Source organism: Balaenoptera ricei, chromosome 5 (assembly GCF_028023285.1).
Source record: "Balaenoptera ricei isolate mBalRic1 chromosome 5, mBalRic1.hap2, whole genome shotgun sequence".
Lineage (NCBI taxonomy): Eukaryota > Metazoa > Chordata > Mammalia > Artiodactyla > Balaenopteridae > Balaenoptera > Balaenoptera ricei.
In genome coordinates this window covers 44,585,065-44,609,614 of record NC_082643.1, presented here as the reverse complement: position 1 = coordinate 44,609,614, position 24,550 = coordinate 44,585,065, and the positions used below count along the sequence as shown (strand labels likewise).

Genomic DNA, 24,550 nt, shown 5'->3' with positions numbered 1-24,550 from the left:
CTACACGATCCATGGATGCAGAACCACTGCATGGAGGGTTGGCGCACTAACCCCCAAGTTGTTCAAGGGTCAGCTGTATTTGATAAGTGTAGGTTATTTGTGGCTGTGTGTGTTTTTGAGTTCCTGGGGCTTCTGGGGTATGTATTCTGGGGGATGTGAGAGTTTAGTTTGTGTGTTTGGAAACCAGTAGACGGTGTAGGTTATGTGTGTGTGCAGGAATCCTGGAGTATATGTATTTTAGGGCTGTGGGACTGCATATGGGTCTTTTTTGGGTTGCACGTGAGACAGTTGTGTACTTGGTGAGCCTGCGTGTTTAGGTACTCAGTGTGTACATCTGGATGGCATATTGGTTGCACATGTTTGTTTTCAGGCCCATGTTGTGCGTGTATATATAGTTGTGAGAGTGGAATGTGAATATTCAGGGTGAGTAAGGTTTCGTCTGTAAAAATTTAGATAGTAAGAGGTGGTCTGTGTATTTATTCAGGGTGAGGGTAGAAATGTACGTGTGTGTTCAGGATATATATATATATATATGTATATGTACAAACACATATGTATATGTGGTATCCTTTTGATTCTATATCTGTGGTGGGAGTTGAGGGTTCTACTTGGGGTGTAAGTGGATTGTGTGCACAAATTCATAGGAAAAGGTATGGGATGTGCTGGAACTGGTTCATACTATCTTGGGATAGTCAATGGTGCATATCTCTTCCCAGCTCTGTGTTCAGTGATGTCAGGTGGGTAGCTTGAAATTGGTCATGCTGGGAATATTTATACCACGTAGATAGCATAAGTGAAGTCTTTCCCACCTTTCTCGGAGAGTTTTTTAGCACTTACCAGCAGACCACTGATGTGCGTGTTTGGATGTATGTATGTACGAAGCAAGAATATTTGGGCATCGGTGGATACGTATGGGACACCCATGTGAATTGTGAGTGGGGCATCTGGGGCTATGGGCCCCTGTATATGTGCATTGACCCTGGTAATTGTGAATCATTGCATTGCTCCTATCAGGTTGGTCTGTTCTTTAGGGCCAAAGAATCCCCATCAATGTTGTTGATTCCCAGTAGAAATCATGCAGATGGATACAGGGGTGTCTGTACCTTAGGCAGGTGGACACTCCTTCAGCATTTGTGTGGTCCTAGCATCTGGGTCCCTAGAAGGGGGGGCCTGGTGGACAGATGGCCATGCAGAGCAGAACCTTCACAGGTGTGTTGTTGGCGTGACAGGCAGCAGTCAGAAAGTCACGGGGCTTCCTGGATAGGGGGTCAGATGACCAAGGGCTCTCCCAGGAAAATACCCTGAGAATCAGTTGGACAGCTACAGGCATTACTGGCTCTTCTGGGGCACAGCTGACGTGCAAGGACACCCTCCACATGGGGTCCAGAGCCACGTGTCCCTGAGCCCAACTGCCCCAGGGTGGTGGGAACTGTTGCGTATCAGGCTGGTCAACTGTATCACTAGGTCTCAACCAACCTGTCTCCATGGAAACCTTAGTCCTCAGGGATAGGCAGGACCTCTAGGGATCAGTGAGCTGACAAGGACAGGGGTGGGGAGGCTTTGTCCCTGAGGGAGAGTTGGGGACTGAGACCTGGAGAGCCTGGGGAGTCCCACTCTGAGGAGATATGGCTCTGATGTTCCCAAACCCTTTAGCCATGTTCTCTGTTCTTTTCTAAAGGCTCAAGATGCTTCTAGCAGTGGGAAGCTTATCTCAGTTTCATATTTCTCTGATAGGATGAACTGACCCTCTTATTCACTGTTCCACATCGAGCTGCAGACCCATCAGATGGAACCATGTGATCATTGTGGCCAGAGGCTGACCCCACAGCCACCTTGTGCCTCCCTTGGACCCACCCAGGAATTTCTGAGCCTTCTTTATGGTGAGTCTTGTGGCCTTTTCTCCCTCATTGTGAATCCTCCTGCCAATAAAACATGCTGTGAATGTTAACAAAAGGAAACCTCAACTAGAATTGGAGTCTGGAAGGCCCATAGAGGGAGCTCTCATGCCGTGTCACTCATCATCCATTACCCCAACAGGAAGAGGTTATTTACTGACCCCAAACAGGAAGTGCAACCACTTTACTACCCCAGCTGGAGGAGGGAAGACTTCCTTCCTGGCCAGCAACAAGAAATAGAAAATAGAAATAGCTAATAGAGAATTCCGCAGTTTAGCCAATGAGAAGCCATTGTCACCTGAAGTTTCACTTTCCTCCAGTGAACTTTCATTTTTTCCCTTGATGATGACTTTCTTTCCTTGTCCCACCCTCTTTACTTTGAAAGCCTTCTGGGACTTCCCTGGTGGTCCAGGGGCTAAGACTCTGCTCTTCCAATGCACGGGGCATGGGTTCGATCCCTGGTCGGGGAACTAAGATTTCTACATGCCATGTGGCGTGGCCAAAAAACAAAAAGCCTTCCATGTTGTGTAACCCGTTGGAGTATCTCCCTTTCGGTCAGTTGAGATGCTGCCTGATTCATGAATCGTTTAATAAAGCCAATTTATTCAAAATTCAAAGTAAATCTTCACATTTACTCAGTTAAATTTCGTGTTTTAATACATTGGTGGCATTCAGAGGTGGCCGCTAACAGTTGAATATGTATCCCTCCAGAAATTTTCTGTATCAAAATATGTATGTGCACTTTTCTAAGATCCACTCTTATGATTCCTCCTGCTAACAGGATAATTTTATGATTAAATGCTTATCTTTTTAAAAGGAAAAAGATAAATATATTGGTGGCAGTGATGGGATCTGAAGCAAATTTCTGATAACATTTGGGACAAGGAGAAACAGGTGTGGTGCCCACAACTCCTTTGAGTTCACTGTCTTTCTTGCCATTCCTGAAGGTTGTTGGTAAGCTCCTCTTGGTTTGAGCTCCATTCTCTTTGATTGAGTTTGTGCTCGCAATCTAATTGGCTTTCCTTTACAGGGCAGGTCAGTTTGGCTGGTAGAGGATTCTCCCTGAGGCCAAACCCCTAGCCTTTCAGATGGAAATTCCCAGGGCACAGTAACATCTCTTGGTTATTGCCAGTATATTTTGGAGTGGGAAACCCTAGCCCCTAATTTTGTTCCCTGGATTCCACATTGGGCACTGCTGGCAGTGTAGTCTGCACTTCCCCATCTGTTTGGAATCAGCCCTCAGTTTCCATGCTTGGAACTGTCGGTGGCAGCTATAGTTCTCCATTTTGTTTGGCATCAGTTTGCAGTCCCCATTCCTTGGGATTTGCTGGTTGGATCTTTTTCCTCAGTCCAGGGATCCCTGGGAATTGGTGGTGGTGCATACCAGGCCTTCTTTTGGCCAGGACATAGTGACATCTCTTTGTTACTGCTGATATATTAAGGCGCAGTTCTTTTGTGTGTTCTTTTGGGTTGACAAAGGCTAGCTAAGGAAATGAGATCCTTTATCAACAAAGAGTTGAGAATGCCAGCTTCTGGCACACCTGCTTATTTTATATTTGAGAACTATGGTCCTGGAGGCTGTAGATATTTAGAAAGATGGCAAAATTATACTAATATTGATCTAGAATTACAATGGTCATTGGGGGGAATGTTCCAGTTAGACAAGATTGTTCATTTAAGGAAAACACTAGAGAGCAAGTGTTCCCAAATTGGACAGGGAGAATGAGGTGCCTGCTTTAGTTGGTACGTAAAAGTTTACAGAAGGTTTCAAGATTCCAAAATCGCTTCGTTTAGAGACTTAGAACAAAAAGCTAATGAAAAATTGAAGAGACAAAAGGTACCTGAAACAAAAGACCATAGGACGGATGTGACTGCAGATTGAACTCCTACTGTCCCCCCCTTTCCTTTTTCACCTGAGTACTCTTGTTTTACTCATTTTCTATCTGAAATACTTTTCTATTCCCAAGAGAATATTTAACAATTGCCATTTAAAGTAAAACTACCTGAGGTTGCAGGTGAGCCCCCTCAGGTGTCCTTTACCCCTTGGTCAAAGACTGAACTGAGAGCTATAGTCAAAGAATTCTCTAAACCTAGGGAGGAACCCCCAACATTATTTTGAAGAATTTAGAGTCACTGTCACGGCCTATGTCCCCAAACTGCTAGATCTTTATCCGTTTGTACACATGTTGGTAGCACTGGGGGAAGCCCCAGAATGGACGTGGGAAGCAAAATGACATAATCCCTAGGATGATATTCAAGGTCCTCGACCTAAAAAGGCTTGCAGAATAACAACTAACCTTTTATAAGCTATTCCTAAAATCTTCCCTGCTCACACTTGGTCTATTATTAATTGGCCTAATAATGATTGGTCTATTATTCACTCATACAAACAAAAGAGAGGTGAATCTGTGGAAGACTTTAGAGCCAGTTTGTAGGCTCTCTTTTTACAGCATTTGGGGTTGCAAGCAATAAAAAGGCCACTCAGCCTACTTTAACTGCCCTCTTTGTAAATGGATTATCTTCTGAGATTAATGGATTGATAAAAGGGCAGAAAATAGGCTGGGAGGCTGTAGGCCTGACTGAACTCCTGACTGTAGCTGAGCATTTTGAAAGGACCTTGGAGTAAGATCACAAACAGAAATCCACCAAGCTCATAGCCTTACAGTTACAACAGCTCTAAGGCAAGAGACACAAAATAACACCTAGGCCTCCCCCATTACAACCTCCTAGGGGTCCATGATCAATTCGATGACCCAAAGTTGATGTTTCATTTGTAATCACTGAGGACACTGGGAAAAAAGGTGTCCTCAAAGGTCCTATGCAAACTCTTCACAAATGCTGTCATATCTGTCTCAAAGGGAGGGCCCCCCCCCATGACCCTCTCCCCTAGTTGGCAGAACTCCAGAGGTTCTCTGGTAAACGATTGCGAGCAATTACCTTAAACAGCCCAGAGGAAAATAGAATGAAAATTAATGAAAAACTGCCAAATTTTAGTTGATACTGGAGCTATGCTTTCTACTTTAAACCCCACTCTCATATTCTACTTTGAAATCTACATTAAACCCTAACCCTAACTGTAAATGTAATTACCTAACCCTTTAACACCCTATCCCTAGCCCTAGCCCTAGCCCTAACCAGATCTGTGCTTTCTACTCTAAATCTCACCCTCAAAGAACAACAGGTCCCTCTGAGTCAAGAGGATGTTTCCATAGTGGGAGTACCTAATAAAGTTCAGAGAGAATTTTTATCTCAACCAAGATTCCTTTTTGCTATGCAGTATAGCGCCAGTTAATCTATTCGGTAGAGATCTCTTTTCTAACTTAAAAGGGCCAGTACATTTTGCCTCCAGTGGAGATCTCACCTTAAAGTTTCCTGATCAACCTGAACCTGATTATTTATGTTCCTTACAATCTGTCCTGGACATAAAAGAGGAAGTTCAGCACAAGTTCTCTAATTTGATGGAGATGCCTGAAAATTTGGGGGCTACTTCTGACAGTGTTAACATCAGAAGAATAAAAAAATGCAAACCTATAAAGATTCAGATAGATGTAGCTAAACCTCTCCCTAGGTTTCCTCAACAACTATTAAAGCCTGCGGTCGGTCATACAAGGTCTCACAGCTCTTGTAGAAGACTTAATTTCCCGGGAGGTAGTCATTCCTGTACTCGTCCCTGCAGCATGCCAGTCTTGCCTGGTTGGAAACCTGGCAGGATGGCGATTTGTCCAGGACTTGGGAGCTGTTAATAAAAATAGTTATTCCCTGTTTTCCTGTTGTTCCAAACCTAGCCACCCTTCTGTCACAAGTTTCAGCTGACTTGGAATGGTGTACTGTTGGAGACCTTTGTTCACCTTTCTTCAGCATCCCGGAGACCCAACAGCCAATATCTATATGCCTTTACTTGGAACAATCAACAAACAATATACCTGCACTTTTATGCCTCAAGGGTTCACTGGGACCCCTTCTTTTTTCTCCCAAGTACTTCACCAAGATTTAAGTACCCTCTAGTTCCCTGAGAAATCCACCTTTTTACCATATGGAGATAACCTCCTGCTGTACTCAGCTACTGTAAAGATTCCATAAGGCATGCATAAAAGATTCCATTTATTTGCTGCAACAGTTAGCTGAGAAAGAACACAAAGGAAAAATTACAATTATCTCTAGACACTGTTCATTACCTAGGACATAATCTAAGCACTGAAGGAATTCAGCTATCTCCAGAGACAATTCGGCTGATACAGGAACTTCCTAGACTCACAACTAAGTGCTAGGCTAGCATTGTGGATTTCTAGGTTTAGCTGGTTATTGCAAGCTCTGGGTTCCAAATTTTTCTCTGTTACCTCGTCCACTCTATGAACTTATTAAAGATTTAGTTCCTGAATCCTTTGCTTGGGAAGATAAACATAAGCAGGCTTTTATAAGGCTAAAACAAGCACTGCAAGAGCTGCCTGCCTTAGGGTTACCCAAATGATCAGGTTCAGGTTGATCCGGAAACTTTAAGGTGAGATCTCCACTGGAGGCAAAATATATTAGCCCTTTTAAGTTAGCAAAGAGATCTCTACCTAATAGATTAACTTTAGGTTATTCAAAACCTTTTACTTGATTTGTGCATGAATGGCATAATCAGGCCCCGCAGAACTATGTGAGCATGGTAGTAAACATAGGCCTATTGCCTATTATAGCATGCAACTTGAGTCAGTTGCTTATGCCTATCTCAGTTGTCTTAAGGTTATAGCCACAACTGCAAATTTAGTGGAAGCCTTGGCAGATTTGACTCTAGGAAATGACGTTTATTTGCAAACTCCACACATTGTCCGCAGTCTTCTTAACTCTGAATTGACAACGTTTCACTGCAAGTGTCACTAGATTCACTTCCTGTGAAATCCTGCTTTCACCACCTAATCTTTATCTTAAACTTTACAACGTTCTCCACCCTGCTACACTACTACCTCTGTCTCACAAAGGTGAGGACCATGACTGCAAGGTAACAGTGTCCCATGGGAATTCCCTGGTAGTCCATTGCTTAGGACTCCAAGCTTCCACTGCAGGGAGCGCGGGTTCGATCTCTGGTCGAGGAACTAAGATCCCACAAGCCACGTGGCGCAGCCCAAAACAAAAACACACACAAAACACAAAAACAAAACACACAAACAGAAAACAATGTCCCCTTTTGTGACACCGTGTCCTGAGTAAAGATGTTGCCAAGTCCAAGCTTGCTGTGCTTGCCGCACGACAGGCCAATAAGTCGGAGATGAGGTGTTGAGGCAAGGAATATGACTTTATTCGGAAAGCCAGCAGACCGAGAAGACGGCGGACTAAAGTCTCAAAATAACCATCTTATCGGGGTTTGGATGCCAGTTTCTTTTATAGCACAGAGAGGGGGAGGAGATGAGGAGGTAAAGTAAAAGGGCCATAAGTTTTGCGAATATCCCCTGGAATGGCCAGCCTCAGGGAGGGGATGTGTTCATTTCTTCTTAATTGCAGCCATCCACAGGTGGACAGAGTCCCTGTGTTTCCCTGAACAAAGGCACTTTGGTTTAACATTCAGGCAGAGGAACAGGATTCCCTGAGGCAGGCCATTATGTACAGACAGTATCCTTTTAGTGAACAAAAGCAGCGGAAGGCAAAGGTTAAAGTAAAAGAAACAGATCCAACGTGTAGTCAGATTTGGCTCCTCCCTGTTCCAATTCCCTACTGTCAATGTCCATTCCACAGTCTTGTGGAAAAAAGGGTGACGGCCCTTCTAATTGCTTTGTCAGATGGAACTTTCTGGGAGTGTCCACCATCGGTGCCAGTGTTCCAAACGTTGTTTGTTTTTTTTTTTTGTTCCTCTCTGGAAAGTGTCTCCTTTACACCTGTAGCCTTAAAAAAAAATTCTCAGCCTAAAAGTTGAGAGTTATGATCTACTTGACGGGAATTTTGAGAGCTTCAAGCCTGGGAGGCAGCATCTCAAGTTAAGGAATTTAGCAGTTTCTATGTATGGGAAGATGCAAGAGTCTGGGCTCACTGAAATCATTCATTTGCTATGTACCTCAGCTACCCGGGGCCTGTATCCTATATTCTCATATCCTGAGTTTTGTCAGGGCTCACCGGCTCACGTTGGAGGGCTGCAATCGCTGATGACTGATGGGTCAGGCAATATTCCATTTCTCAGATCCTCTCCTCTTGGTCAGGATTTTGACCAATATTTGGGAGACATTTCAGGATCAAATTTTGTCCCACGGTGCTGGGAGGCTCATCCCAGGTCAGGGGAGAATTCTTGATATGCCACTCCAGGTGCTAGTTTTTGGACTAGGCCCTATTGATAATTAAAGATCCTCTGGATCCTCTATCTAATTATGATCCAGGAGATATTTTCCCTTGTTGCTTCCTCCCATACCTAGAATCACACTATTACAATTATTTTACGTTATAAATGTGATCTATTTCCTCAAGATGTTTAGCCATAGAAGTATTGTTGGAGGCCTGGTTACATACTGGAGACACCCATCTTATAAAGTAGACAGGATATAAGTAATGCAGCTAGTAACGTTAACAAAGACACAGTGCAGCAGGGAGACACAAAGAGCAAACAATCTGGAAACAAAGAACAATGATCAGTGTAACTACTTGTAATCCAATTGCAATGGCGAGCGACCAGAGGTACCATAACTGATTTATTGAGCCGTCCGCTGTTTCAGTGTACCAGCAGTGCGTACTTAGACATGCACGGCTTAATCTTTGAGACAAGCATACGCTACTGGCAGGATCAACCAGGTAGAGAGAAAAAGATAAATATTTCAATTCTGCATACAAGGGTATAATTTAACAAATTACTGTAAGTCATAATTAGTTTAAGGGGAGGGTTTTGCTTACACCTGGAAAACACAGATTTAAAGCAGTCATTTTTCAGATAGAAACCATAAAAATTATAACCATAGTCACCAGTTTACCCAGTCATGTGCACCTAATCGTTTTTGTTAACAGCTTTATGAAGCCATCAGGTTTCCCATTAGAATTCTTCAAGATCTTACCCAGTTCACCTTTATGGTCTGAAAACCAGAAACTTGTATTTATCCAAAGGTCCCTTCTATAAATCTTCTTGAAGAGGAAGCATTTTTGCAGAGGCATCAGAGTGAAACCGTAACTGTGTACAATGACGAAAGACTTAAGAAGGCACTTTTTTTTTTTTTTTTTTTTTTGGTGTAATCCAGATTTTATTGCTTATTATGTCATTCCATACCACTTCAGGTAAACACGTTGAGAAAATATACTGGGAGTATTAAACAGATGATGGCAATATTGATGGAAATGTTCAAGTGTTTTACATAAGGTAGTAAGAGGCACCGCTGCCACCATCACCCCCCCCCGAAATTTGTACATTTCGTATAAAAAGAGTAAAAATAGTTCATTGGCATTTAACTAGCATTATTCTTTGTAATCTATGAACCACGATATGCCTGAATAATTTCAGAATCTTCAGAGCAAAACAAAGCATTTTCATCCACTAGCAGACATAGCAGTTTCAGTTTCTTTAAAAAACAAGCAAACAAATCAGCACAACAAAAACTATACACACAACCCCAAAACAAAAAAGTTGGCATATTCCAGTGGTCCGGAATTTTGACGTTTCTATCGCATTAATTCAAGAAATAAAATGTGATTCAGCATTTAAAAATGAGACAAGCTTCTTCACCATAGTTATACTTACTTTATAATTGAAACGATTTAACTGAAGCCAATGTTAACCCAGCAAAAACCATGGCTATAACTCAAACTGCTCTTTTGATAAAGAAACTTCTTTAAAAGTTAACTGTTCTTTAAAAACTCAGACCCGAGCTGCACAGGTGTAATTGAGGAACCGACAACTGACTCTTCCAGAAACCACAGCAGCAGTTCTAAGTGTTTTTGAAGCTGGGGAGTATATACAGAATCACTGTAAACGGCACATACACATCAGTAACTTCCTGGTAAAACAGCATTTGAAAGACTTCTATGTCTATTTTTACAACGATGAGTGGGCTGAGACATACATTTGGCTACTTGGAAAGAAACAAAGAGAAGGCACGTTTAAATCTGATTACGATGCAATTGACAAAGTAACGTGGTTACTGCGGTGACATGCAACACTTTCAGATAATAAAGAGAATTCTGACTGGTCACATTTTACCAGGACATACCAAATTTTAGGAACTCCATATAATCTGTAGAATACCTGTATCATTTGGCATACAATGTAACCTAAGAAGATTTATTGCTTATTTGACAACACTTCCCGTGTAATTCAACATACCAAGTCAACCTTATTAGTTAATATCTCTTTGGGGTGTTTCAGGGGCCCTTTGAAGCACCCCAAAGTTAGCTAGAGGTCAAAGGAACTTCATTATAATTTGATTTGGGAAGTTTTGTCCGAAAAATAAGAAAAGGGTTAAAAACAGTCAGGTAGGATCACATGTCACTGTGAAACAATAGTTATTCAGTTAGCCAAAGTACCAACAAAAGATTTCAAAGGCAAGTACAGAACAGATCTCTTAAAAGGTAGAAAAACTTAAAATCTGGTATCAAAAGCAGTCCAAAATCTTAAGAAACCTTGTCTTCTTAACAGAGAGAAGAGCGAAATTCAGGTTTTGCACCAGCTTACTTTTAAAATTTACTCAGTTAAACTTAGTCAATCCTGACCACGTACAGAACTCTTTTTTTTCAGGGTCCACTTTCCATAAAGCTTCTGTCACTTATTTTAGCACAATTCTGACTTTCAAGTGGTCAAATATCTGGAGAGACTAATTTTAGATAGACCTTCCTAAAAGATAAGTATTTTAAAAAGTTCACCTAAAGCTCTTATTTCATTTGCATTTTCTTTCCTTAAAAGTTTCTTCAAAAAAAAAAAAAAAAAAAAAAAAAAAGTTTCTTCACATCAGATTATTTCCCTGCTGACAAATTTGCAATAGATATAACAAGATTTTATTCAGCTTATATTAAACCTAGGCACAATAAAAGTATTATACTTAATGTTGATGACTCTAACAGCATGTCTATATTAATTAGATCAACAAACGAACATTAATACCAGGTCTTAATTAATACTAAATATTTCCCAGTTCACATGAACCTGAAGCTCATTTAGCTCAATTTCTTTTGTATTTAGAATAGTTTGGTTTGTAAGTGCTCACTTTTCTTTAAGCCAATTAAATAGAGCTCATCCACAAATCAACCTCAGCAATGTTATCCAAAGACAAAGACACATACAAGGACACAAACATACAGAGACGTCATAGTTGTCATTTCACAATTTCAGCACGGAGTCAGGTACAGCCATGTGAAACCCATCAGTTTGCAAAAAGAGGTTGGATTCAAATTAGGTTTCTGACAGATGGAAAAAATCAAACTCACTTGTCTAGATGGCTGAATTTTTACAGAAAAGACACTTAGGTTTTTTATTTATCCTTGATAAGTCAATTTCTAAATTACCCTCTTTTAAGAAGATGCATTTTAAAAAGATGGCAGAGATGACGGTTCCTGAGAAGACCAGAAAGGACATTTGCATCTCAAAGATACAGGCAAGTTATTCCTAGGATGACTTTGTTTCCCCTTTGTTTACTATTTACAAGCCTCTTAAGATAAACTGGGAGGGTTTGGGGAGTGGTATCTATTGGAGAGTCAATCAACTCATCCCCCACTGTCAAAGTTCCCTGGGGCTCCTGTGGGGAAATTAGAATCGGACGCCTCAGGTCCAAGGGCGTCGCCTGGCCTCTTATAGGTTGTCAGCACAAGGGAAATTGCCCTGCTGTGGAAGTGGCTCCTGGTCCAAATTGGGTGGCCTGTGGAGTCTTAGATGGTGATACTAAATCAGGCTCCTGTGCTCTGGGGGTTAACACAGAAACTTCTATTTGATCCCCGTGGGTAGGGGAAACAGGAGGTGGTGAATATGATGGCGGCATGGGGGGAGGGTGGGCAGTTGGAACAACTGCCAGTGCAGCTTGCTGTTTTGCAAAACACTTCTAACTGCGAGATCCTATAAAAGTTGAGTGAGCCATTCAGGGGCTACCGCCCTTCTGATCCTATATTTTGGGTCCGCACCCTATTACAATAGTATATCATGTGATTCTTAGTCATAGGCTCAGGGCTATGTTTCACCCATTTATCTAATATAGGCCCCAAAGGGCTCTCCTTCAGGGTAGATGGAGTATTTCCCGTTTTGTACACCAAAACGCAAAAGACGCAAGCAAACTCTGGCATCAGTGCACACCAAACCAAGACCAAAACCAACGAACCAGTTCCCAAATCGGTTCTGAGGGGGTGTAGTGGTGTAGAGAGCAGCCGTCTGGTCCCGAAGCCCACAGGCAACTAGGAGTAGCTGTGTTAGTGCAAAGGCTCCGGGACACACAGTCCATTCTCAGCCCAGAAGGAGCAGCCAGGGGGAACCAGTGGGAGGGCTTGACTAATTGACCTTTGTGCCTGCTATAAAGCTTATTGTTTAGCTCTTCGCCAGTAAAATATGGAGGGTTTGTACGTGGCTGCATAAATGGGTCTACCAATGATGGACAAGTGTGGTATTTGTTGCCTCCGAAGTGTGAAGAGACCTAAGGAAGACGAGTTGGGCTTGCTATATAGTGTGTTGGGGGGCTGAATAGTTAACAGCTGAGGTTTAGCTGCAAGAGGAACTTCCTGGCTTTTAGAGGATCAGTTAATGCCCAGAAATGTAATAGTTGTGGACAGCCCTTGAATTTTCTGTGGGGCAGTAGCCCACCTGTATGTTATAGATGGGTCACCAACCATGTTAGGGCCTCGTGCACCAATCTCCTGAGGGGCTCTGGATTAGAACATCAGTATAGTGCCAGACGGTGCAAGGGGACACCAGGTCTTGCCAGCAAAGACTGTGGGCAATAGCTGGGCTGTTAAGATAGCCAGTAGGCAGACAGGTTAAAACATACTGGGTGCCTTCTGCAGTAAAAGTAGACTGCAGCTGGGACTCCTCAATAACTGGTACTGAATAGAACATAATAGCGAGATTGTCACAGCAAAGTAATTCCCTGGAGCCCTTTGGATATCCTTAATTAACTGGACAGTGTTGGAAATGGGAGCCTTAATAGTGGGGATCAGCATTGATATTTCAGTAGTTGCTTATAAGGCACCACTCATTAATAGCAGGCTTTAATAGCAGCCAAATGGGGGAATTGAAAAGGAGAAATGGTGTGTTTAATGACTTCTTCTTGTCATAAATTTTGAATTTTGGGCTGCAATCCCACAGCCCCCTGTCATACATGTTATTGGGGGATATTTACTGTCTTGGGTGGCAGTCTTATGGGCTCCCAATATTCAGCTTCCACCAGGAAGACCAGGGATTTGGGTTTGTTCCACACGGCGTTGCGGTACATCAAGGCTTCCATAGCTGTAATGGGAAAGGGTAGGGCCCAAGGGGCTACCAGCGCTACAAGATTTTTAATAAAGATTGTTTCAGTAGTGACATTCAGTGGAAGTTGAATGCTTTCTACTCCCCTGACTATTATGCGTTGTAATCTAACGTGTGGCCCTTGCTTATAATTGAAGGGTTTCCCAGGAAGCAGTGTAATTTGAGCTCCAGTTGTCAATGAGAGCCATAAGAAAAGATGTTTATGTGTGTCCCAAGGATAATTAGAGAAGTATATGGGCAATTGTCCCAGAGGAGGGCCACGCTCCAGGGATCTGCCAGGTCCCTAAGGCAGAGGCCTTGGCAGAGGTCAGGGTACAGGATTCGGAGAGGTGAGAGCTGCCCATCACTCCAGTCTGCTGAAGAGTCTGAGCAAAAATGTCTACCTTGTGCTTGGGCTGTCCCAGGGTTACGTCATTAGGGACCCCGATCTCCAGAGCTGCCAGTACAGGGAGGTCTGTTAGTCATCTCATGAAGGATGGAGCTGTGTGAAGCACCACCCCTTGGTGGAGACCAGTAAGGGTCCCAGAAGTCCCTATATCCCTTAAGGGTCCTCTGTTGGGTTCCTGGCCGATGGGGCAGCGGGGCCCATGTGCCTTTACTGGCAAGCGAGATTTGGGGCTTCAGAAAAATTATCTTTCTCATATCTAGCTAGAACATGGATGCAGTCCAATGCCTGTTGTACCGTATCTGACGTTTCTTTGAATTGTAACAGCATGGCTTTATAATTAGGGGGAACACAGTTCTCCCCCTTCCCTTGGAGAAATTTTTTCTAGAAAAATTTGCACTTCCATCACGGTATAGTTACATGTCTCTGTTTCTTGTTCATGCTGGTCATCCGATGTTTCGGTGCAGTGGATGGTGACAGGGAATACCTGGGAGGGAGTTTTCCTCTTCCCTGACTCATATGCTGCCACTTCCTGTTTAGGGTGTCCCGGTCAGCCTCGGTGGGGTCAAGGGATGATTTGCAACAGCAGCAAGAATTGCAGCAACAGAGGAGGCACTTACCTCAGCGGCATTTGCCCGCTCGGGGTGCCATGATGCCCCTGGTAGAGCTGCCTCTGTCACGGGTTAGGGCTGTGTGGGGAACTCATGGATGTATGTTTGGGGTATAGGATGGTTTGGGGTAATAGTAAAGCTGTGTAGAGACTGTGTATGTGTGATCTGGGGAGAGATGAAGGCCCTGAGTGCCTTTATGAGTGTACGGTTGGTGTAGCATGGTGCGGCTGGGTGGTGGGGCTGGTTCTGGGTGTTTTGAGGCTCAGTGTGCAGGCACTTGAGAAGAGGTAGGGGTATGCATTTTAATGCTTTGTGTGTTGGATCTGTGTGTATTCAGAGTATAGGGGTTATACATATGCTCATCCTGTAGGGTAAGAGTTTAGGGAGTGTATTTTTGGTGTGGAGGAATTTGCAGAGACTGGGGTTGTCAGTGTAAATTGGGGTTGCTAGCTGTGTGTGTATAATCAGGGGATGTGACAGAGGCTGTTTAGAGTATCTCAAGAGGGAGATGGGTGTATGTTTGTATTGGGGGTGTGAGTTCATCATGTGTTGTGGGGGCAGTATTTAGGAGAAGGTTGGAAACATTGTGTCTCGCTGATGGTATTTTGTGTTTGTCTCAGCTTCTGAGGCATTGTTCATATGTGGATGTTCACAGCTGTGGGGGGACTGTATGTGTTATATTTGGATTTGGGGGGTTGTGTCTTATATTAAGAAGTATGTGAGTTTGGTTTGAATGTATTTGGCTATTGTTGAAGGGTCTGTGTGTTTGCATTGGGGGGTTATATGGGGTTGGGTGGACTTTTGTGGGATATGAGGATTTCGGTGTTTGATTATCGGGGGCCGTTGGGGGTGTGTTTTTGTATTCAAGACTGTGGCTGTGATTTTATTGGGGTTTGTAGTGCATGTATATTGGAGCAGGAGGGTTCTGGGCACACAGGCATCTGCTTATAGGTAGGGAGTTTGTGTGTTTGAGGATGTTTGGAGCTCTGTGGGGCTGTGTGATGGTGGCACAGGTGACTGTGGGCAGGTGGAGTGTGTGTTGGGCTGGAAGGGAAACTCGAGGGCATGCTGGTGACTGTGAGGCGCCCATGTGAGCTCCCACGTGGACTGACCTTTGTTCCTTCTGATCTTCTATGGCTTGTACCCATCCTGATCTTCTGTGGCAGCTACGCCCCTGGAATGGTCAGCAATACTCTGCTCATTCTTAGCCAGATGAGTCAGGAAATGTCACTTCCTCTGGCAGCTGGATGTGTCTCTTGCAAGTGAGTGGTCCTGGAGTCCAGGGTGCAGGACTGGTGGACATATGTAGAGTGAGGCTGATTCCCCCATGAGCCCTCTCCTCAGTGAGGTGGCCAGGAGGTCAGGGCTGTATCTCCAGAGGGTCAGACATGGCCAGTCCTCTCTAGAATGTGCTGGAGGGGCCAACTCATTGAATGGACCCTGCCAGGAGATAAACAGACCCCGAGGACAATTCCTAAGGGAGAAGTCTATACCTACCCATCTTCCACTTTCTCCTTTGGATGGCCTCTACCACAAGGTAAAAGCTAAGCCCCCTCACACGGCCCTTCTTGGCCTGGTCTTACTGACCAGCCAGTCTCTCCCCACATCCTGGCTCACTCTGGGCCCTCTGGTGATACCAGCATGAGGCCCCCCTGCGTGTCAGTTCTCACCTCCTTGCCTTGGCCCATGCTGCCCTTGCTGTTTGTCCTGCTCTTCCTCCCCCAAGGCTGCTGTGAGTAACCTTCTCCAGGTGGGAAGGATCCACTGAAAATGCAAATTTGAGTAATTACTGCATCACCTGAGTCTCTAGCACGTGCCAGGCACTATGACGCTTGCCAAATCCATAAAACCCCACAAAGCGGATAAGCTATTAGTTGCACTTTGCAGGTGATGAAGCTGAGGTTCAGAGGTGAGCAACCATGACCAAGTACCCTGTATGTACCAGAATATCAATCAGACTGGTCAACGTATCCAATAAAGCCAAACATTAGTCTGATCAGGACGCCTAGATGCCAGGCTGTAAAGGCACAAAATATGTCCCAGCAAGAGAAGGAGCAGTGCCAAGTACCCCAGCAAAGAAGCAGAGTTCATATCCTGCTTTCTTAATCAAAATAGCTGCAGATCAACCCACAGTTTCCTACTCTGTTAATAGGAGGAAAAAACCAATGTGCGTTGTCCTATAAAACTACCTTAAAATAATATGTATGATCCCGAGTGCTTTGGTAATGACCCCAAATCATCATCATGAAGTTGGGATACTTCTTAAAACACTGCAAGTCTTACACACTGGCATATAGAATCTGTAAAGTCAGTTCTTTGGGTAATGATGGTAGGTGGAAGTGGCCCAGAAGGACAGAAGACAGAAAATAGAGCAGAAACTATTTGTCCAGAGGTAACAATGGGTCATAGCCAAGGTTCAAGCATTACTAGGGAGGTGGTGAAAATAGTAATGGGCATAGAGTGTAATAAGTCAAGGATATCTCATGTAGTTTCCAATGAAAGTTTATGAAAGACATATAACTAAAAAGATAATAGGCTGGGAGGTGAAATAGTACAAAACATTTGATATGTTTTTTACAAGGATAAAAGAAGATAGAAATGAACATTAAAGAAGTCGGTCAAATAGAAAAACTGTAAGATGGTAATAACCTCACAATATGATGAGGCAACTTAGATTTATTTTGTTTAAATAAATTGGTAGACTATATTTAGAGTAGTTTTAAGTTTAAAGAGAATTTGAGCAGAATATAGAGTTCCCATACACCCCCTCACATCTATTTCCCAAACCAAAGTTTCCCCTATTATTAACGTCTTGCATTAGTGTGGGGCATTTTTTACAATTGATGAGCCAAAGTTCATACATTCCTATTAACTAATATCCATAGTTTACATTACAGTTTACTCTGTTGTATATCCTATGGGTTTTGACGAATGTATGACAAGCATTGACCATTACAGTATCATACAGAATAGTTTAAGTGCCCTACCTTTTCCAGGATGTCATATAGCTGAAATCATACAGTATGTATCCATTTCAGTTTGGCCTCTTTCATTTAGCAATATGTGTTTAGGGTTCCTCCATGTCTCTTCCATTTAGTACTCTTATAGCTCAAGCTGCCATAACATAATACTATAGGCTTGGTGACTTTAACAACTCACAGCTCTAGAGGCTTGGAAGTCTAAGATCACGGTGCTGGCCAATTCAGTGCCTGGTGAGGGCTCTCTTCCTGGCTTGCAGACAACTGTCTTTTCACTGTGTCCTCACATGGTGGAGAGAGACAGAAAAAACTCTCTGGTTTCCTCTTACAGGGGCACTAATAGAGCCTAATCCTCATGACATCATTGAATCTAATTACCTGCCAAAGGCCTCATCTCCAAATACCATCACTTTGTTAGAGCTTGAATATATGAATTTTGGGGGGACAGAATTCAGTTGATAGCCTCATTCTTCTAACAGTATAAAATATGACGAATAAAGAAAGCTCATCATTAAATTATCTCTTTTCTAGCAATACATAGATATTTACTTGCTTTTTATAAACCATTTACATATTTTAAGGTAAATGAATTAAAGATTTAAAAAAGTCAGGTAGAACAAGATAAGAAATTGTAGGTACAAACATGCTGAAGCAAAAACACGTAAACCCCGCCGTTGCATTGTCTCAAAAATTCAGTTATAGTTCTAAGGTCTGATTTAGGTTTCCACCTCTGGTTCATGCCATTTGCTCTACCACAACAATAGGGATGGGGTAGTATGCTAAAGTTAGGACATTAAAAAAACCATTAGAAAACAGATACCTCGCTAAACTGAATGTTTATTGGGTGTGAATTGAGGCTGTTTCTTCTTAACGATATGATTCATATTAAGACTTGTCAGGGGCTTCCCTGGTGGCGCAGTGGTTGAGAGTCTGCCTGCCAATGCAGGGGACGCGGGTTCGAGCCCTGGTCTGGGAAGATCCCACATGCCGCGGAGCAGGTGGGCCCGTGAGCCACAACTACTGAGCCTGCGCGTCTGGAGCCTGTGCTCTGCAACAAGAGAGGCCGTGAGAGTGAGAGGCCCGCGCACCGCGATGAAGAGTGGCCCCCGCTTGCCGCAACTAGAGAAAGCCCTCTCACAGAAACTAAGACCCAACACAGCCAAAAATAAATAAATAAATAAATAAATAAATAAATAAATAAATAAATTTAAATGACAAAAAAAAAAAAAAGACTTGTCAGGACACAGTAAATTCACTAAACGTAACTTGGGGAGAAGGTTTACTTTTTACTGAGATAAAATTAACCGTTTTAACTCGCACGATTCAATAGCATTTAGTACATTCACCATGTTGTGCAACCCTTACTTCTATGTGGTTCAAAAATATTTTTATTGCTTTAAAGGGAAGACCTACCCATGCTTTCTTCTACCTAACCCCTGGGCAGTCACCAGTCTGCTTTCTGTCTCTATAGATATATCGATTTGGATATTTCATATAAGTGTAAATTATACAGTATGTGACCATTTATGTCTGGCTTCTTTCACATAGCATAATTTTCAAGGTTCACCCATATTGTAGTATGTATCATTACCTCATTTCTTTCTTCTTCCCATCTTTAATGAGGTGTAATGGAGAAATAAAAATATATCTTTAAGATATACAACTTGATGTTCTGATATACATATACATATACAGTTTTGAAATCATTGCCACAATCAAGCCAATTCACATATCCATCACCTCATATAATTACCATTTTCTTTTTTCTTTCTTTATGGTGAGAACACTTCAGATCTACCCTCTTAGCAAATTACAAGTACACAATACAGCATTGTTAACTATATGCACATTTCTAGATTTCCAGAAATTATTCACCTTGCATAACTGAAACTTTGTACCTCGTGATCAATACCTGCCAATTTTCCCATGCCCTCATCTACTGTCAACCACTGTTCTGCACCCCACATCTATGACTATTTCAGATTCCACATAAAAGTAGCATCCTGAAGTGTTTGTAGCTGTCTTTCTGTATCTGGCTTATTTCACGTAGCATAATCTCTTTCAGGTTCATCCATGTTGTCACAAAAAGCAGCATTTCCTTCATTTTAAAGGCTGAATAATATTCCATCGTATACAGGCATACCTTGGAGATACTGCAGGTTTGGTTCCAGACCACCAAAATAAAGCAAATATTGCAAAAAAACAAGCCACATGAATTTTTTGGTTTACCCGTGCATATAAAACTTATGTGTATACTATATTATAGTGTGTTAATGTGCGATAGCATTATGTCTAAAAAACCAATGTACATACCTTAATTTGAAAGTAATGCTAATTGGAAAAATGGCACCAATGGACTTACTCAATGCAGGATTGCCACAAACCTTCAATCTGTAGACAACGTAGTATCTTCAAAGCACAATAAAACGAGATATGCCTGTTTATATACCACACTCTGTTTATCCATTCATGAATCTACAGACACTTCGGTTGATCCAATATCTTGGCTACTGTGAAAAGTAAACATGGAAGTGCATATGTCTCTTCACGATACCGATTTCATTTCCTTTTGCTGTATACCCAGAAGTGGGATTGCTGAGTCATAAGGTAGTTGTATTTTTAATGTTTTGAGGAACTTCAATACTGTTTTCCTTAGTGGCTGTATCAATTTACATACCCAACAAAAACGCACGAGGGTTCCCTTTTCTCCGCATCCTCATCAACACTTGTTATCTTTTGTCTTTTTGATAATCGCCATTGTAACAGGTGTGAGGTGATATCTCATTGTGGTTTGACTTGCATTTCTCTGACAGTTAGTGATGTTGAGCACGTTTTCATACATCTGTTGGCCATTCATGTGCCTCCTTTGGAGAAATGTCTATTCAAGTCCTTTGCCCATTTTAAAAAATAAGTTTATTTAATTTATTTATTTATTTTTGGCTGCATTGGGTCTTTGTTGCTGAGCATGGGCTTTCTCTGGTTGAGGTGAGTGGGGGCTACTCTGTTGTGGTGCACAGGCTTCTCGTTGCAGTTGCTTCTCTCATTGCAGAGCACGATCTCTAGGTGCGCGGGCTTCAGGAGTTGTGGCGTGTGGACTTAGTTGCTCCACGGCATGTGGGATCTTCCCAGACCAGGGCTCAAACCCCTGTCCCCTGCATTGGCAGGCGGATTCTTAACCACTGCACCACCAGGGAAGTCCCCCCTTGGGATTTTAATAGGGATTGCATTGAATCTGTGGATCGCTTTGGGTAGTATGGATATTTTAATGATAGTAAATCCTCCAGTTCATGAACATGGGATGTCTTTCCATATTATCAGTGTCATCTTTAATTTTCCTCATCCATTTTTTATACTTTTCAATGTAGAGATCTTTCACCCCTTTGGCTAAATTTATTCCTAAGTATTTTATTCTTTGTAATGAAATTAAGAATGGGGTTGTTTTCTTAATTTCCTTTGTTGGGTAGGTCATTCCTTTTGTATAATGACTTCTATATGCTGATTTTATATCCTGCAACTTTACTAAACTCACTTATGAGTTCTAACAGTTTTTTGGTTTTCGTTTATTTATTTATTTATTTATTTATTTTTGGGTGCGTTGGGTCTTCGTTTCTGTGTGAGGGCTTTCTCTAGTTGTGGCGAGCAGGGGCCGCTCTTCATCGCGGTGCGCGGGCCTCTCACTATCGCAGCCTCTTGTTGCGGAGCACAGGCTCCAGGCGTGCAGGCTCAGTAGCTGCGGCTCACGGGCACATTTGCTCCATGGCATGTGTGATCTTCCCAGACCAGGACTCGAACCCGTGTCCCCTGCATTGGCAGGCAGATTCTCAACCACTGCGCCACCAGGGAAGCCCCTCTAACAGTTTTTATTGCTTTTGTTGTTGAATCTTTAGGATTTTCTACATGTGTGATCATGTCATCTGCAAACAGGTAATTTTACTTCTTCCTTTCTGATTTGGATGCATTTTATGTCTTTTTCTTGCCTAATTCCTCTGTCTTCCAGTGCTATGTTGAATAGAAGTGGTAAGTGTGGACATTCTTGCGTTCTTCCTGATATTAGAGGGACAGCTTTTAGTTTTTCACTGTTGAGAAGATGTTTGCTGTGGCCTTTTCTTTTTCATATGCCTTTATTGTGTTGAGGTACATTCCTTCTACACCTAATTTGTTTAGAGTTTTTATCATGAAAGGATGTTGAATTTTGTCAAATCCTTTTCTGCCTCTATTGAGATGATCATATGATTTTTCCTTCATTTTGTTAGTGTGGTGTATCACTTTGGTTAATTTGTGTATGTTGAACCATCCTTGCATCCCAGGAATAAATCTGACTTGAGCATGGGGTATGATAATTTAAATTTATTGTTAAAATTGGTTTGCTAATACTTTGTTGAGGATTTTTGTATCTATGTCTGTCAAAGATATTGGCTGTAATTTTCTTTTTTTGTAGTGTCTGTGTCTGGCTTTGGTATCAGGGTAATGCTAGCCTTGTAAAATTAGTTTGGAAGTGTTCCCTCCTATCCAGTTTTTTTGGATGAGTTTGAAAAGGATTGGTAGTAATTCTTCAAATATTTGGCAAAATTCACCAGGGAAACCATCTGGTCCTGGATTTTCTATTTTGTTTTTTTTTTTAATTATTGATTCAATCTCCTTATTTGTTATTGGACTGTTCAGACTTTCTGTGTTATCTTGATTCAGTGTTGGTAGGTTGTATGTTTGTAGGAATGTATCCATTTCTTCTACATTATCACATTTGTTGGCATAATTGATAATGGACCCTTATGATTCCTTTATTTCTGAGGCATCACTTATATTGTCTCCTCTTTCATTTCTGATTTTATTGAGTTGTCTTTTGTATTTTTTTCTTAATTCGTGTAGTCAAGAGTCTTTCAAATTTATCTTTCCAAAAAACACCACTTAGTTTTGTTTCTATTTTCTATTGTTTTTCTATTCTCTATTTGATTTATTTCTGCTCTAATCTTTACTATTTTCTTCCTTCTGCCAAATTTGAGATTACTTTTTTCTTCTTTTTCTAGTTCCTTGAGGCATAAAGTGAGATTGTTTACTTGAGGTTTTACTTCTTCTTTAATGTATGCATTTATCACTACAAACTTCTCCTGTAGTACTGCTTTGCTGCATCCCATAAATCTTGGTGTGTTGTGTTTCATTTTAGTTTGTGTCAAGATTCTTTGAAAATTCCCTTTTGATTTTCTCTTTGACCCAATGGTTGCTCAAGACTGTATTATTCAACATGATAAATATAATTAACATTGCTGTGTGTTATGCATGAAGGTTAAGAGAGTAAATCCTAAGAGTTCTCATCACAAGGAAAACATTTTTCTCTTTTTCTTTTATTTTGTGGCCATATGAGATGATGTTCACTAAACTTACTGTGGTAATCATTTCTTGATGTACATAAGTCATATCTTTATGCTGTACACCTAAAACTTATGCAGGGCTCTATGGCAGTTATATCTCAATAAAAGTGGAACGGGGAAAAGAGTATATTGTTTACTTTCCACATGTTGGTAAATTTTCTTGTTTTCTTTTCTTTATTAAAATTTTGTTTTTAATTTAATTTTTTGCTGTGTTGGGTCTTCGTCGCTGCATGCAGGCTTTCTCTAGTTGCAGTGAGCAGGGGCTACTCTTTGTTGTGGTGCACGGGCTTCTGATTGCAGTGGCTTTTCTTGTTGCGGAGAACAGGCTTTAAGGCGCGCAGGCTTCAGTAGTTGCAGCAGTCGGGTTCAGTAGTTGCAGCACGTGGGCCCTAGAGCGCAGGCTCAGTAGTTGTGGTGCACGGGCTTAGTTGCTCTGCATCATGTGAGATCTTTGCTTACCAGGGATTGAACCCATGTCCCCTGCATTGGCAGGCAGATTCTTAAGCACTGTGCCACCAGGGACGTCCAGATATTCCTGTTTTGTTACTCTTATGGGATTTCTAGTTTCATACCATTGTGATCAGAAAAGATACTTGAAATTATTTCAGACTTTTTAAATTTGTTAAGACTTGATTGTGACCTAACATATTATCTATTCTGGAGAATGGTGTGTGTGTACTTGAAATGAACGTGTATGTGCTGCTGTTGGATGAAATGTTTTGTATATGTCTGTAAGGACCATATGGTCCATAGTGTTGTTCAAGTCATGTTTGTTGATTGATTTTTCCGTCTGGGTGTTCTATCCATTATTGTAACTGGGTTATTGAAGTCCCTTATTATTCGTGTACTGCAATCAATTTCTCCATTTAATTTCGATATTTCCTTTAGAGCTTTATGTGCTCTGATGCTGGATGCATATATAATTGTTATATCCTCCTGTTGAGTTGACTCTTTTATTATCATATAGAAACCTTCTTTGTCTGTACAGACAATTTGTGACTTAATGTCTATTTTGTCTGTTATGCATATAGGAACTCTTGCTTTGTTCTGGTTGCCATTTGCATGGAGTATCTTTTTCCATCCCTTCACTTTGAGCCTGTATGTGTCTTTTAATCTAAAATGAGTCTCTTGTAGACAACATAAGGTTGGATATTGTTTTTTAATCCATTCAGCCACTCTATGCCTTTTGATTGGGAAGATTAATCCATTTATATTAAACTAATTATCGATCAGTAAGGACTTACTATTGCTGTTTTGTTCATTGTCTTATGTCTGTTTTGCAGCTGTTTTGTCCTCTTTCTCTGTAGCTTTATTTCATTGTTGTTTGATTATTTTTTTGTTGTGATTTACTTTGATCCTTTTCTCTTTATCTTTTATTTATAGTAGGCCTTTTCTTTGTGGTTAGCTGAAGGCTACATAGAAATCTTGTAGTTCTAAACATCTATTCTTTTACTCCCACCCAAACTTTGTGTCCTTATAGTCAGTTTCCTTCTTTTTATATTGTTAACAAATTTTAACTTTTATCTCAGGGTGAAAGTACTTTATACAGCACCGTTACAGTGTTATTATGCTATATTTGTGTGTGTGTGTATGAGTTTACCATTGAAATTTATGCTTTTGTTTGCTTTTGCATTTCTGTTAACATGTTTTCATTTCAAAGTGATCTCCCTTAAGCATTTCTTATAAAGCAGGTCTATTAGTGATGAACTCACTTTGATTTTGTTGACTTTATCTCTCCTTTATTTTTAAAGCATAATTTTGCTAGGTATGGTCATTTTTGCTCACAGGTTTCTTTTTTCTTCAGTACTTTGAATATATCATCCAACTCTCTCCTGGCCTGTAAGGTTTCTGCTGAGAAATTCACAAATTGTTTTCTGGGAGTTCCCTCATATGTGCCAAGTCACTTTTCTCTTGTTCCTTTCAATATTC

General features: G+C 41.5%; 1 protein-coding gene and 1 long non-coding RNA gene across 8 annotated transcripts in view; one reads left to right on the top strand and one right to left on the bottom strand.

Annotated features, from left to right (window-relative positions):
* The window catches only part of LOC132365864 (NUT family member 2G-like), a 65,689-nt gene that overhangs the window by 18,560 nt on the left and 22,579 nt on the right, over positions 1-24,550 (bottom strand). The gene's annotated exons all lie outside the window — the stretch shown is intronic.
* The window catches only part of LOC132365866 (uncharacterized), a 44,516-nt gene that overhangs the window by 2,341 nt on the left and 17,625 nt on the right, over positions 1-24,550 (top strand). For all 6 annotated transcript variants that reach the window (XR_009503284.1, XR_009503287.1, XR_009503286.1 and 3 more), the window contains exon 2: positions 1,735-1,880. This is a non-coding gene — a long non-coding RNA (uncharacterized LOC132365866). The remainder of the gene's footprint in view (positions 1-1,734; positions 1,881-24,550) is intronic.